The sequence below is a fragment of the Amaranthus tricolor genome, chromosome 9, assembly GCF_026212465.1.
Source record: "Amaranthus tricolor cultivar Red isolate AtriRed21 chromosome 9, ASM2621246v1, whole genome shotgun sequence".
In the NCBI taxonomy this organism is placed as follows: Eukaryota; Viridiplantae; Streptophyta; class Magnoliopsida; order Caryophyllales; family Amaranthaceae; genus Amaranthus; species Amaranthus tricolor.
The window spans coordinates 8,642,604-8,655,249 of record NC_080055.1 but is presented as its reverse complement, the minus strand read 5'-3'; positions in this window follow the sequence as shown (position 1 = coordinate 8,655,249).

The window sequence follows — 12,646 nt, the reverse complement described above, 5'->3', positions numbered from 1 at the left end:
TGAATCTTAATTAAAAATAAGAAAAAGAATTCAAATGAAGCTAAAATATAGGAATTTAATTAAAATTATATTTACAATGTTTTATTATTTGAATTATTGGATTTTAAATACCTTGTATGAGCATTAACGTGGCAGCACATCAAAGAGATAAAATAGCTAAAAATAGCATCAGAAAACGTGTTTGAAAAACGTCTTAAGTGGAACGTTAGTTTTACTTAAGGCTCAAGCTTTTAAAGACTGGCCCAAATTAATCAGATTAGCGAGATTATAGGATAAAGCTTCCTTGTTTTGTAAGATTATGTTGAAGCGTGACATATATATATATGTGGGTGTGTGTGTATGTGTATATATATATATATATATATATATATATATATATATATATATATATATATATATATATATATATATATATATATATATATATATATATATATATATATATATATATGTATATATATATATGTATGTAATTAATAAAAATAAGAAAAATATAACAAAAAGAGGGGTTCAGATAATAAGTATAGTGCAATACATTTGATAAAAGTAATTAAATGTAATGTATTTAGTTAAAAATGAAATATAGGACAATGCATTCGATATTGAATATTTACATATCTACTGATTAATTATGTTTATTTAATATTCATTCATGTATTTGTCAATTATGTTCTCATAATTGTCATTTTATTTTGATAATATAAATAAATAAAATAAAATAAAAATGAAAATAAATAGATGGAAAATTATCATAAAATATGTAAAAAAAATTTCTAAAATGTACCTAATAAAAAAAGTTTTGCCAAAAAGTACCTAATAAATATTTTTCTTTTCAAAAATGTACCAAATAACATTTCTTTCAGTTAACCGTCAAAATATAACTATTAACTGATCAAAATCAAAAATTGTTCTTCCTCACTTTCAATTTTTTTCCAATTTAATTTCCTCACTAATTTTCTTCCAAAGAGTACCAATTTTTTTTATTAGATACTTTTTGAATAAAAAAATTTTATAACTACTTTCTGACAATTTTCCTATAAACATATATACAATACTTAAAAATATATATTACATAAACCATTGAACTAGCACAATCTGTGCCATGCACGGGCACCATTAATTATTTTTGCCATAATTTTTTGGTACCTTATGATATTTATTTTTCTATGGTTTTATTTTAGCTTATTATATTCTCTTGTGTTAAATTGTCTCGCGTTGTCTTGTCTTGTTATTGCATTGTTTTCATTTGTCGGTCAATTGTTCTTGAATTGACGGTCTATTTGGCCACAAAACAACCTTCTTCGAAAAGGTATGGTGTGCCGTCTTTCTATTCTTCCCACACTCTACTCATAATTTTTTTATGTACAGATATACTGAAGGTGATGATGATACTCCACAAACATATATTAAAATCATTCACAGCATATTTTCTAAATTAAACCCTTTATTACTTATTTTCTTGGAGGTAATGCATACTAAACTTATTTATAGAAGTAGTAATCTAAGTGTAAGAAAGAAACAGATGTGTCCAAATCAAAGTAGTATTCACATCATATGCATATTAAAATGAATGACAAAATATAACTAATCAGGGAATCATTAGATTAGACTTTAATTTGAAAGCACTAATTAGAAGTATACAATAATGTAACAACCACTCACTATTATAGTGAACTTTCTTTGATGCTAAACAACAAAAACATGAAATATAATTTGATTTATGTTAGGATTAGATTGGTACTAGAGCAATGAAATCAATTTAGTTTGATAAATATATTGAATCGAAAATTAAAAAATATTATTTTTCAGTTTTAGAAATGCGGGAATAATGGTAAAATTTTATTTTATAATAAAAAATAAAATGAGTAAAAAAAGATTAAAAAAATTGACTAAAAAGAGAAGAAAAGAAAAGAAAAGAAAAGAAAAGCGTTGGTATTGTACTTGTTAGAAATGTGCAATAATTAAGTGAATATTTTGTAAATTTTTAACGTAATTAAGTCAGTATATAACGAGACGTTATGTTTTACTAGAGACCAATAAACTTAATGGGATTGCTATTTGATAATTTTTCGAACTTAATGTCACTAAACCTGTTGGTCACACTGTATCAATTTGTGAGACTATTTTGTGTATTTTGACCTATACTAGTCTAGGTTTATGTGACTAATCTAATTAGACTAGATATTAGTCTCTATTTAATATGATGATGATGATGATTAAACTAAGTGAAAATTTGAAAAAAGTAAGATAAATAAACAACTTAATTCCAAAAATAAGGTTCGTGAAAACTTATTTCCCAAAATAAGCGTCCGTACATCCAAGCCTAGCCTTGGGATAAGTCGCTGTTAGTAACAGCGAAAGAGGAAAAAAAAAAGAAAAATAAAAACCCCAAAGTCGCTGTTAGTAACAGTGAATGAGGAAAAAAAAAATTAAAACCCCAAAGTCGCTGTTAGTAACAGCGACTTTAAGGTTAACTGATAACTTCTTAATCTCGTAGGTTGGAATGAGGAAGTAACTGAGAACTGAAAACTTAAAAAACATTAAGTCGTTGTTACTAACAGCGACTTAAAAAAAAATTTTTTTTTTTTAAGTCGCTGTTACTAACAGCGACTTTGGGGTTTTTATTTTTCTTTTTTTTTTTCCTCTTTCGCTGTTACTAACAGCGACTTATCCAAACCAATGGTTTGGATGTACGGACGCTTATTTTGAGAAATAAGTTTTCACTGATCTTATTTTGGGACATAAGTTGTTAAAATGTCTTATTTTTTTCAAATCCTCTAAACTAAGTATTATTAGATTATGTAACTCCTTTTAGAGGACTTTATTATTGACATTTTGTAGTTATTTCACGAGGACTTATGTTAAGCCCAAACGTATTGTATGGGCTTAGTCCAAGTTTAGTTGTCTTTGTCTTTATATAGTGTACATATATATTAACAGGTTCTCTCTTAAGAGACCGTCTTTTGTAAAGACATCTCTTAAGAGTCTAATCCACCTCTCCCTTTTAATGTTGATTCCTTTATTTAAAAAAAGAAAAAAAAAGCTATTGCTTCTTCATAACATGCGCGTGCATTTTTTTTTGAAATATGAAGAGTTTAATCATTAACTGCTTCTTCCCCAAACAACAAATTACCTCGATTATGAAAACATCAGTTTTTCATCTCCTTTCTACAACATTCAACTATATCCTATTTCTACAACCTCAAGATTGTCTATCAATGGAAGAATTGATGCTTGAATTCAATTATGGTTCTTTTTAAAAAAAAAATTAAACTTCATCAATGGTGAAGAAAATAGTGATGTTAAAAAGACAACAATGTCTACTATTTGGGGAAGTAATACAAATAGTTGTGGTTCTTATAATTTTTTTAAAAAATATTAAGGTTCATTAATGGTAGAAAACAATGATGTTGAGGAAGACAACAATGGCTCATTTTTGGAGAAGGGTAATAAAAACAAGTGTGGATATAAATCGTATATTTGGGGATATATCCAAATATAATTGGTATTATAAATGTGAACATTTGACATAGGTTGATGTAGTTGGGAGTATAACATTGTGTAGTAGCTTGATATATTTGGAGTTATAACATAATATATTTGTAGTTATAACATAATATATTTGAGGTTATAACAATATATATTTGGGGTTATAATATAATATATTTTGGGTTATAACATAATATATTTGGGTTATAACAACATATATTGGCGTTATACCATAATATATTTTGTGTTATAACAACATATATTTATACTAATACTATATTTGGGTGTTAAAACAATATATATTTGGGGTTATAATATAATATATTTGGTATTTTTTATTCGAACATTTGGAATTATATATATAATTAGTAATATATGTACAGGCAAACAAAATGAAAAATTGGAAAGTATTTATTTCAACTAGTGTAATTTGACAATAATATCAAAGAAAAATGTAAATCATTATAATTTCAATGTATACTATTATAATACCAGTTATGTGGTATTGTAATACCACTTTGTCCTATTTCAATAACAATAGTCAAATATATCAACTTAATAATTTAATACTTAAGAAGTATTGAACTACAAACAGTAAAGAGTGATAAAAATAAACTAAAACTTGTGTATATGTTCTTATCAAAACTACAATATAAACGAAAGGTTTCATCTTGAGCAATCTTTCAAATCCAATATCCCTAACATCCTTGATTTGTTTGGGAGTTAGCTTCACAACCTCTTCTCCATTGGTGAGAAATAAATGAGGTTTGCAGTTTGTGCATATGTTCTTGTCAACACTACAATAAACAAATTGCAAATTTATTAGTTAATAAACTTGAACATATAACCTCAACTAAACTATGTTATAAACCCAACTAAACAATGTTATAACCTCAACTAAACTATACCGCCCAAATAATAAACTATGTCATAGCTCCAAGTAAACAATGTTATAATCCCAATTAAGTAATAATGTTATAACCCCAACTAAACAATGTTGTAGTCCCAATTAAATTATGTTAAAATCCCAACTAATTTAATGTTATACCCCCAACTAAACAATGTTATTATCACAACTAAACTATGTTATAACCCCTACTAAACTATGTTATAGCCCCAATTAAACTATGTTATAACCCTAACTAAACAATAATATAATCCCAACTACATTATGTTATAACCCTGCCTAAAAATGATATAACCCACACTACACAATGTTATACTCCTAACTACATCAACCTATGTCAAATGTTCACAGTTATGATACCAATTATATTTGGTTAGATCCCCAAATATATGAATTTATAACCACAATTGCCTTTCTCAAGAAAGTAGTTATTGTTGTTTTCTTCAACATCAATGTTTTCCACCATTGATGAAGGTTAATTTTTAAAAAGAAAAAATCAGAAAAACCACCATTGCTTTTATTACCTTCTCCAAAACAGTAGACATTGTTGTCTTCTTTAACATTATTATTTTCCACCATTGATGAACCTTATTTTAAAAAGTATAATTCCAACTAATATATAACATAATTAACCCAAAATTTTTTTTTTTAAAAAAAAAAGCATGAAGACATACCTTTGATAGAAACCCAAAATATTGAAGATTACAACCAAGAAAAACCTAAAATCAAACAATATTAAACCAAAAAAAAAAAATTGAAGCTTTTAAAATAAAAAATGGTGAACCTATGATGAAAGCATGACCACATATCTTTAAAAACCCAAATATTGAAGACTACAACTAGGGATGCAAACGGGGCGGGGCGGGGCGGGTATTGGCGTTACCATCCCCATCCCCGCGGCGGGTATAATTTTTTTCCCCGTCCCCGCCCCGATGGGTTTGTACCTAATACCATCCCCATCCCCATCCCCATCCCCATCCCCATCTGGGTATCCATCCCCGTCTAATACCCATTTTACCCGCCCCACCACCCGTCAAATCCCCGCTTAATACCCATCTGTGTCACATATTTATTTTCAAATCCCCATCTAATCATCACTTAATATCGCCTACCTCTACACAACTCGTAATGAATATAAACAAATTTTATTGAGAAAAAAGGATAAAAAATAGAAAAAACATGATTATAAACCTTACTTTAAAAAACATGATCTTAGACCTTAAAAGAAATATAAAAACGGGGTTTTTAAAGTTTTTAAAAAAATTTGAAAATAATTCAAGGTTTTCAGAAATTTGAAAAATAATTTAGGGTATTCCAATTCTCAAAATTTGTACATTTCGTGAGGCGGGGCGGGGCGGGGCGGGTATCACCTAAAACCCATCCCCATCCCCATCCCCGCGGTGGGTATGAATTTTATACCCGTACCCGCCCCATGACCCATCAAACCGGGACCCATCCCCGCCCCGATGGGGCGGGGATGGGGCGGGTCTCCTATTAGACCCGCCCCGCCTGCATCCCTAACTACAACCAGAGAATGAAAGGAACACAAATGTTGAGAAAATTGGATAGTTTTAGTCGTTTTGTCAGGAAAAAGGAAATGAAAGTTGAAAAGTTTTTGATGGAGTGTTATTAAGTTACGCGCATTTCTTTGTTTTTTGTTTTGATTTGCTTTTTTAAAAATATTTGAAAATTGGGCAACCCATATTATAAGGTCTCTAGAAGAGACAGTCTTTTCTAAGAACTTGTAATATATTAATGTAAGATACGTTTTTAAGAATACATGAAAGAAATTAAACCCTACCTTATGCATGCTCAACAACTTAGAACCTCATTACTCATATTGTAAAGGGTCATGAGAACATTAAAAGGTGTTTTAACTAGATGCTCGTATTAGTCAATGATGTTGATAATTGATAAGCTTAAATGGGAATAACCAGACATTCACATTGAAGGATGCATGTTACGTATTCTTTACTTCAATTGTTGTAAAAGTCGAAGATGCTTATAAATAGGACACAACTGCCTTGTTAGATGAAGGGGTAATACAAAAGAATTTTGGTATTCTAATCAATTTATTAGAGCAATTAATAGTGTGGTAATATAAGAGTTGTGTAGACACAAAAATTAGTTTACAAATAGTTTATGAATAGTTCTTAAACATCGTACAAGTGTACGAGGCCTCACAAGATGTAGTTGGTGGATTTTACTAGACGAACTTCATTTTCAGTTCTTGTCTCGTGGTTATATTTTAGCTAGTGAACTCACACTACAAAAACATAATATTTTGTCCAAATATTTACTTGTTTTATTTCATGTCGATTATTGGATCTTGAAAAGATTTTAGTTTCCCACATATTAAAATTAAAAATACTAGAATCTATCGGTACTACCTCCGCCCCACAATTATGTTCTTTCTTTATTGAGTAATTTCTTAATTCTTTTATATGTTCCAATTTCCTTTTATATCAAGTTTTGTTGAGAATAATGTGACTTGAGTGCACAATTGATATTTGTATTCATATGAGTAACAATGTAAGTGATGGAATGGAATCCTATGAGATTGGTTAATGGGAGAATTAAGTTGATAACTAAATGTTTGTGATTATGATGGTGATTAAAGCTTGATTAAATTCATGAAGTTATGAAGGTGGTAAAGTGTGACTTAATTATGGGAGTTATGGGTCTTAATGAAGAAGTGAAAAAGATGCTTTACTATGTTGGTTCGAGCAAAGCTGTCAGAATGCCCACCGAAAACCGCTTAACCAGACCACTTGACCGAGCAAGCTCCAGGGTGGGTCGAACGAGCAAACAGAATGTATCCAGTAGCTTATTGTAGCCCGCTCGATCGAGCGAGCCTCTACTTTAGTCGAGCGAACCTTCTGACGTTTCTAGGATATTGTTTTTGACTCTTTAATTGCTTAGGACTATTTCATTGACATTTATTCATAGTTTTAATGTATTGAATGTTGCTTAGTGTGATCTCGCCTATAAATAGGGAGCTCATTTGTTCATCCAAACACATAAAACACAAACCCCTAAGCCTAAACACATAACCTTTGTTATTTTCTTACTCAATTGTAATACTTTGTTTGTAAGAGTAATTTTTTACTCCATTGAAATAATATAAACAAGAAACTACACACCATGGAGGACGTAGCCATCATTGGAAGAACCTCCTTAAATCATTGTGTCAATTTTTGCATTTTAATTTCTTTCAAACGTTATTAAGTTCATTGCAATTGTTATCGTTCATCAAAGTGCTTCGAACCTTATCAATTTTAGCTCTCATTTCAAGTTTTATGGACAATTCACCTTTATAAATTCTCAATTTTACAACTTCACAAAATAAGAAATCTCACACATCTACTACTGATCTGTTTATAAAGGACAACATTGTTTTAATTCTTTTGTGCTTATTTAATATATTTAAAACATAATAATGAGACAAAAAAAGTATATGATTTTGGACTTAAAAAAAACATTTGGAAGATGTAATTTCTAAAACTTAATTTAATCTAGACTTTTGAAAATAAAGGTTCTGGAACAAAATTAGGTGAGAAATATTTTATTTTTGGTAACTCTCTTTAAAATCAATCACAAACCAACAAATTAAACCGTAGGTTTTAATGAATAATAATCATTAGTAATTACTCCTTTCTACCATTAAAAGATTGTAATCCTAATCCTTTCTATCAAATGTACTAAGAATTAAGCATTCACATAGACAACTAAAATCTCACTAGATCACTATAACAAATTTAATTTTTTGCGATACTGGATTTAGTTGCTTTAAAAAAATGTCACTGATTTATACTTTTAGTGTAATAATTATTTGTTTTTACTTTAAATTCCACTACAAAGTGATTTAGTGACTTTATTTGGCCTTTAGTAGCCTATGTAAGTGTTACTATAGTCTATAGTGGCATTTATGAGAAATGTCATTAGATTCTATGTCGCGAAAAACTACAGTATGATTTTTATTATGCTGCGAAAGGGTCTAATAATTGTCACTAAATCCACGATATATACTATTAGATTTTTGAAGTAGTGACATTTAAATTAAATGTCGCTAAATATATCCTACTAAAAGGAAATTATGTAGCAGTGGATTTAACGTGTTATTGTGTTGTTCTCTAATAATTGATAGATGATGAAAATACCTCAACCTCATATTAGGTAGTGGCCTATAAAACTTGTCTCGGATTGAGCATGATTTGTGTTCGCTTGAATTCTTGCACATCACTTTGATAAAACTTATCATAAGTGAATTGAGCTACAAGTTTTTAGTCATTAACCCTATCCTTTCTATTTACCAAATATAGTTCTTGGATTGTGAGATCCAAAAGCTCCATTATAAGAGCCTTATTACTTGATATCTTGGTGTTTATCACTTTATTGTTGTGTGGTGAAATGGTTTACTTGGGTTGGAATTGAGGTTGACAAGGGGCTTGGGTTTGCTTGGCATCACTGGTGGTTCAGTTGCAACCAATGAGTTACAGATCAGAAGGAAGAGCTTTTCTGTGAACCAATAAAAACCAGTGTAATTAATGCAATAAATATACAAATGCCATTGTAGAGGTGTGGAAGAAGTTAATGAAGAAAGAGGAAAAGCTGTCCAGCCACCCAAATGGAAAAGGTACAAGGATAGAGTTGGCTGAGCACAATGGAAGAAGAAGAACAATGTTATCATTTAATGAATTAGATTTGGAAATAGCTTTGGGATTGTGATTCTACTTTGTAGTTGTTGCATTTAATGTAGATGAAGTGTAAGTAAGGGGGAAGCAAATGTGGCGGCAATGAGTTGCATGGGAGCTAGGGTGGCTAATGGCTGATGATGTGGCACATGACATGGTAGCCCGTTGGTAATAACACTATTCATTTGCCAATTGTGAATAATCCCCCAAGTTGCACTATTGAGTTCCATAATATCATTTCATAAACTTCTAACAATAATCTGAATCAAAATATTAGAATCTCAACGTGTGGCAAAGATTTGAAGGATTTAAGGGTTAAAGATGTATAGGTAGACATGAAGAAATATGGAAAGCTTTATATGTTCAACCAATAAAGTGTAGCTAGGTTATTCAAGAAACCAACCAATACAAGTGTATATGTAAATGGTATAATACTGTTGTAAATTAGTTGCTTGTTTAATGAAAAAGTATCAAAATATACCTTTAAACAACATTTTCGTCATCTTTGAAGCAAAAGAAGAAGATGGACAAATAATCTCAAATCTTTTTATCGAACTTAAATCCAAAATCGGTTAAAGATTATCATCATTAACCAAATTTATTAAAAGTGATAAATAATGAATAGGGAAAGAGAAACCTTTATACTCTTGTCAATTAACTGAATCTTTTAGTAAAAGCGATAAATAATGAAATACTTAAACTAATTTCACCAACTGGGCAATCAAGTTTTACCATCATAGCTTTATGTAGTTTGATGGTGAATAAAGGATACTAATTATGTTAGTTGCTAAAGCTATTAAAAGAAATTAAGGCATCAACTTCTATTTATAATAATTTAAGGAAAAAAAACTACATGTATCAATGACTGATGATAAAAACATAAGCATTACCTTGTTGTTATAAAATTCAGTCATTTGCCAATTTCCTCCACATGTGCAATAGGCATACTTATACCTAACAAGAGAACCAAAATATGCATTATGGATGGAGAAAAACTTTAGTAATTGAAAGTTCAAAGAGAATAAACATACCACAATCATTGCCTATATATGCAATCCATGCCAAAATTGCAATGCTGTTAGAAACTGCATTTTGATGGTTAAAAAATTCACATTGTCTCCCTTTAGTCAAGGCATTATCGAGGCATCGTTGATGCCTTGATGGTATTGTTCGTGTGCTACTATCTTTCGTCGTTACATCATGAAATTGTCCTAAGCATCGGTGATGCTATTGTGGACACATTTCAATGAGCAAAAGTTAGAGCGTAGGGAGGTTGTTACCTAGACTGATATAATTAGCTAAAACAATAGCAATAATATTTACAACAATGAAGCTGTAATGGCTATACTATTTTTCAAGAAGATATAAATATTGGCTTGAACAAATGAATACAACAAATAAATTTAAAACATTTTAATTATTCCCATTAAAGTAAATTCAAAAATGACAATTAAGGCTATAGAAAGTTGCAAATGTAGGTTACAACAAATTCTATTTCATATTAGCAAATTCATAGTAAGAATAATGTTTGTTTCTTGGGCCTTCAGTTGCTAAGATTTAAGTAAGGATCCTTAAGTTAAATCAATGGAAAATGGAACTATATCTATTTAGTGGCAATGGCGTACATGAATGCGATATGTTGCGATCTCTACTGAGATATTGCTCTTAATTTGAACTACCATTTGAGAACAGTTGAGAACAATTGAGAGTACCCTGTCTAATAGGAAAAAGAATTTCTCATAGCAATTGAGAACAAAATTGACAAAAAGAAGTTAAACTAAAATGTATAACAAATATACCCGGTTGAGAGGGAAAAAAATCATCTAACATTCCTAAGAAACCCAACAAAAAACACAATGGCAGATCAGATGCACAATCTCAAAAAAGAGAGATACCATATAGGCCAATTACAAGGAGAGAAAGAGAAAACAAAGCGCAATTGTATAGATATATCAAACCAAAATTTCCAAATGAACAACATTCAAGGGTATTACACCAAACATCAACCACGCAGACTGAATAAGTAGTCTCATCTAAGAACATGCAATTTACATGAGTATTTAAACATGTACAACCATCAAAGATATAAAATAAAATTCACCTCTTTTCTTCATCATCTTCACTTGAAAAATAACATCAAAATGAGGTAAATGAGGGAAAGGCATGGAAGATGGTGTGGCAAATGGCATGGTAAAGTGGCACATTACATGGCAACTTGTTGGCAAGAACACTATTCACTTTCCAATTGTGAATAATGTCATACATCTGAAATTATAATTAAAACAAAAGATGTTGACATCATTTTCTTTCAAAAACATATATGTATTACTGCCATGAAAATTTATCTCTTCAAAATGACATGATGCTGTTATAATTATTATTACTATCATTTTTTGGTTCTTTATTAAATTATAAAGTATAATTAATGATTTGAATGAGTTACCATGCTTGATGATTTATTAGAAATTAAAAACATTTTACGCAACGATAATATGAAAAATTACCCACAATAATCAAACTTTTTATTGGTTTTCCTACAATAATCTCAACTATTAATAAATCATGAATAATCTTAATTTTAGCGTCACTTATCCAAAAATATTATTGACTAAATGGGGACCGATATTGCATGATAATTGCTAAAAAAGAAAAAATAAAAAAAAATTTAAAATATTGAAAAATTAAAAGTTAATAACAAAAACTAAATTTACTTGATTTCTCTTTTTAAATTTATTTTATTTTTCAAGGTTTTTATAATTTAACTTGTATAGAAACTAATGACATGCATGAAATTGTTAGTATAAAAATATATATAAATATAAATTTTTAAAATAGATACAATTATATGTTATCAGTATAAAATTATAATATTTCTTATAAAATAGATAGGGAATTTTAAAATATATAGTGTTCTTAATGAAAAAATTTCGGTTGTTAAACTTAATATGAGTATTAATAAAAGTTCTCATACTTTTTAAGGCAAATCTAGTTAATTTTCTAACAACGTAATCATAATCATTCTTGTCATTCTCAAAATAATTTTTGATTATCATGTATCTTTTGTTTCTTGATGAAATATTTTAGTTTTAAAAATGAAGAAACTTTATTAGTTAGGAAATATTTCAACATAAGCAAATATATATTCTAAGAAACTTTAATTGGAAATCTTATATAACTTTTATAGGTGGAGACTTCAATGGACACATAGGTAAGAAGGCAGTTAACTATAATTCAGTTTATGGCGGGTTCGGTTATGGTGTAAAGAACGAGAGTGGAGAGATCTTGCTTGAGTTTGCGTTAGCAAAGGAGTTGGTAATAGCAAACTCGATCTTTAGAAAGAAGGATGAGCACTTGATTACGTACAAGAGTGGTGGGTATGCAACCCAAATTGACTACTGTTTAGTAGAGAAGGTTGATCGGAGCTCGTGTCTGGACTGTAAGGTTGTGCTGGGTACTGAGATGCCCACCCAACACAGGTTATTAGTACTAGTATTTCGTATGAGGAGAAAGATTGCCAAGAAGAAAATAAAGGTCAGGAAAATAATCATGTGGGGTA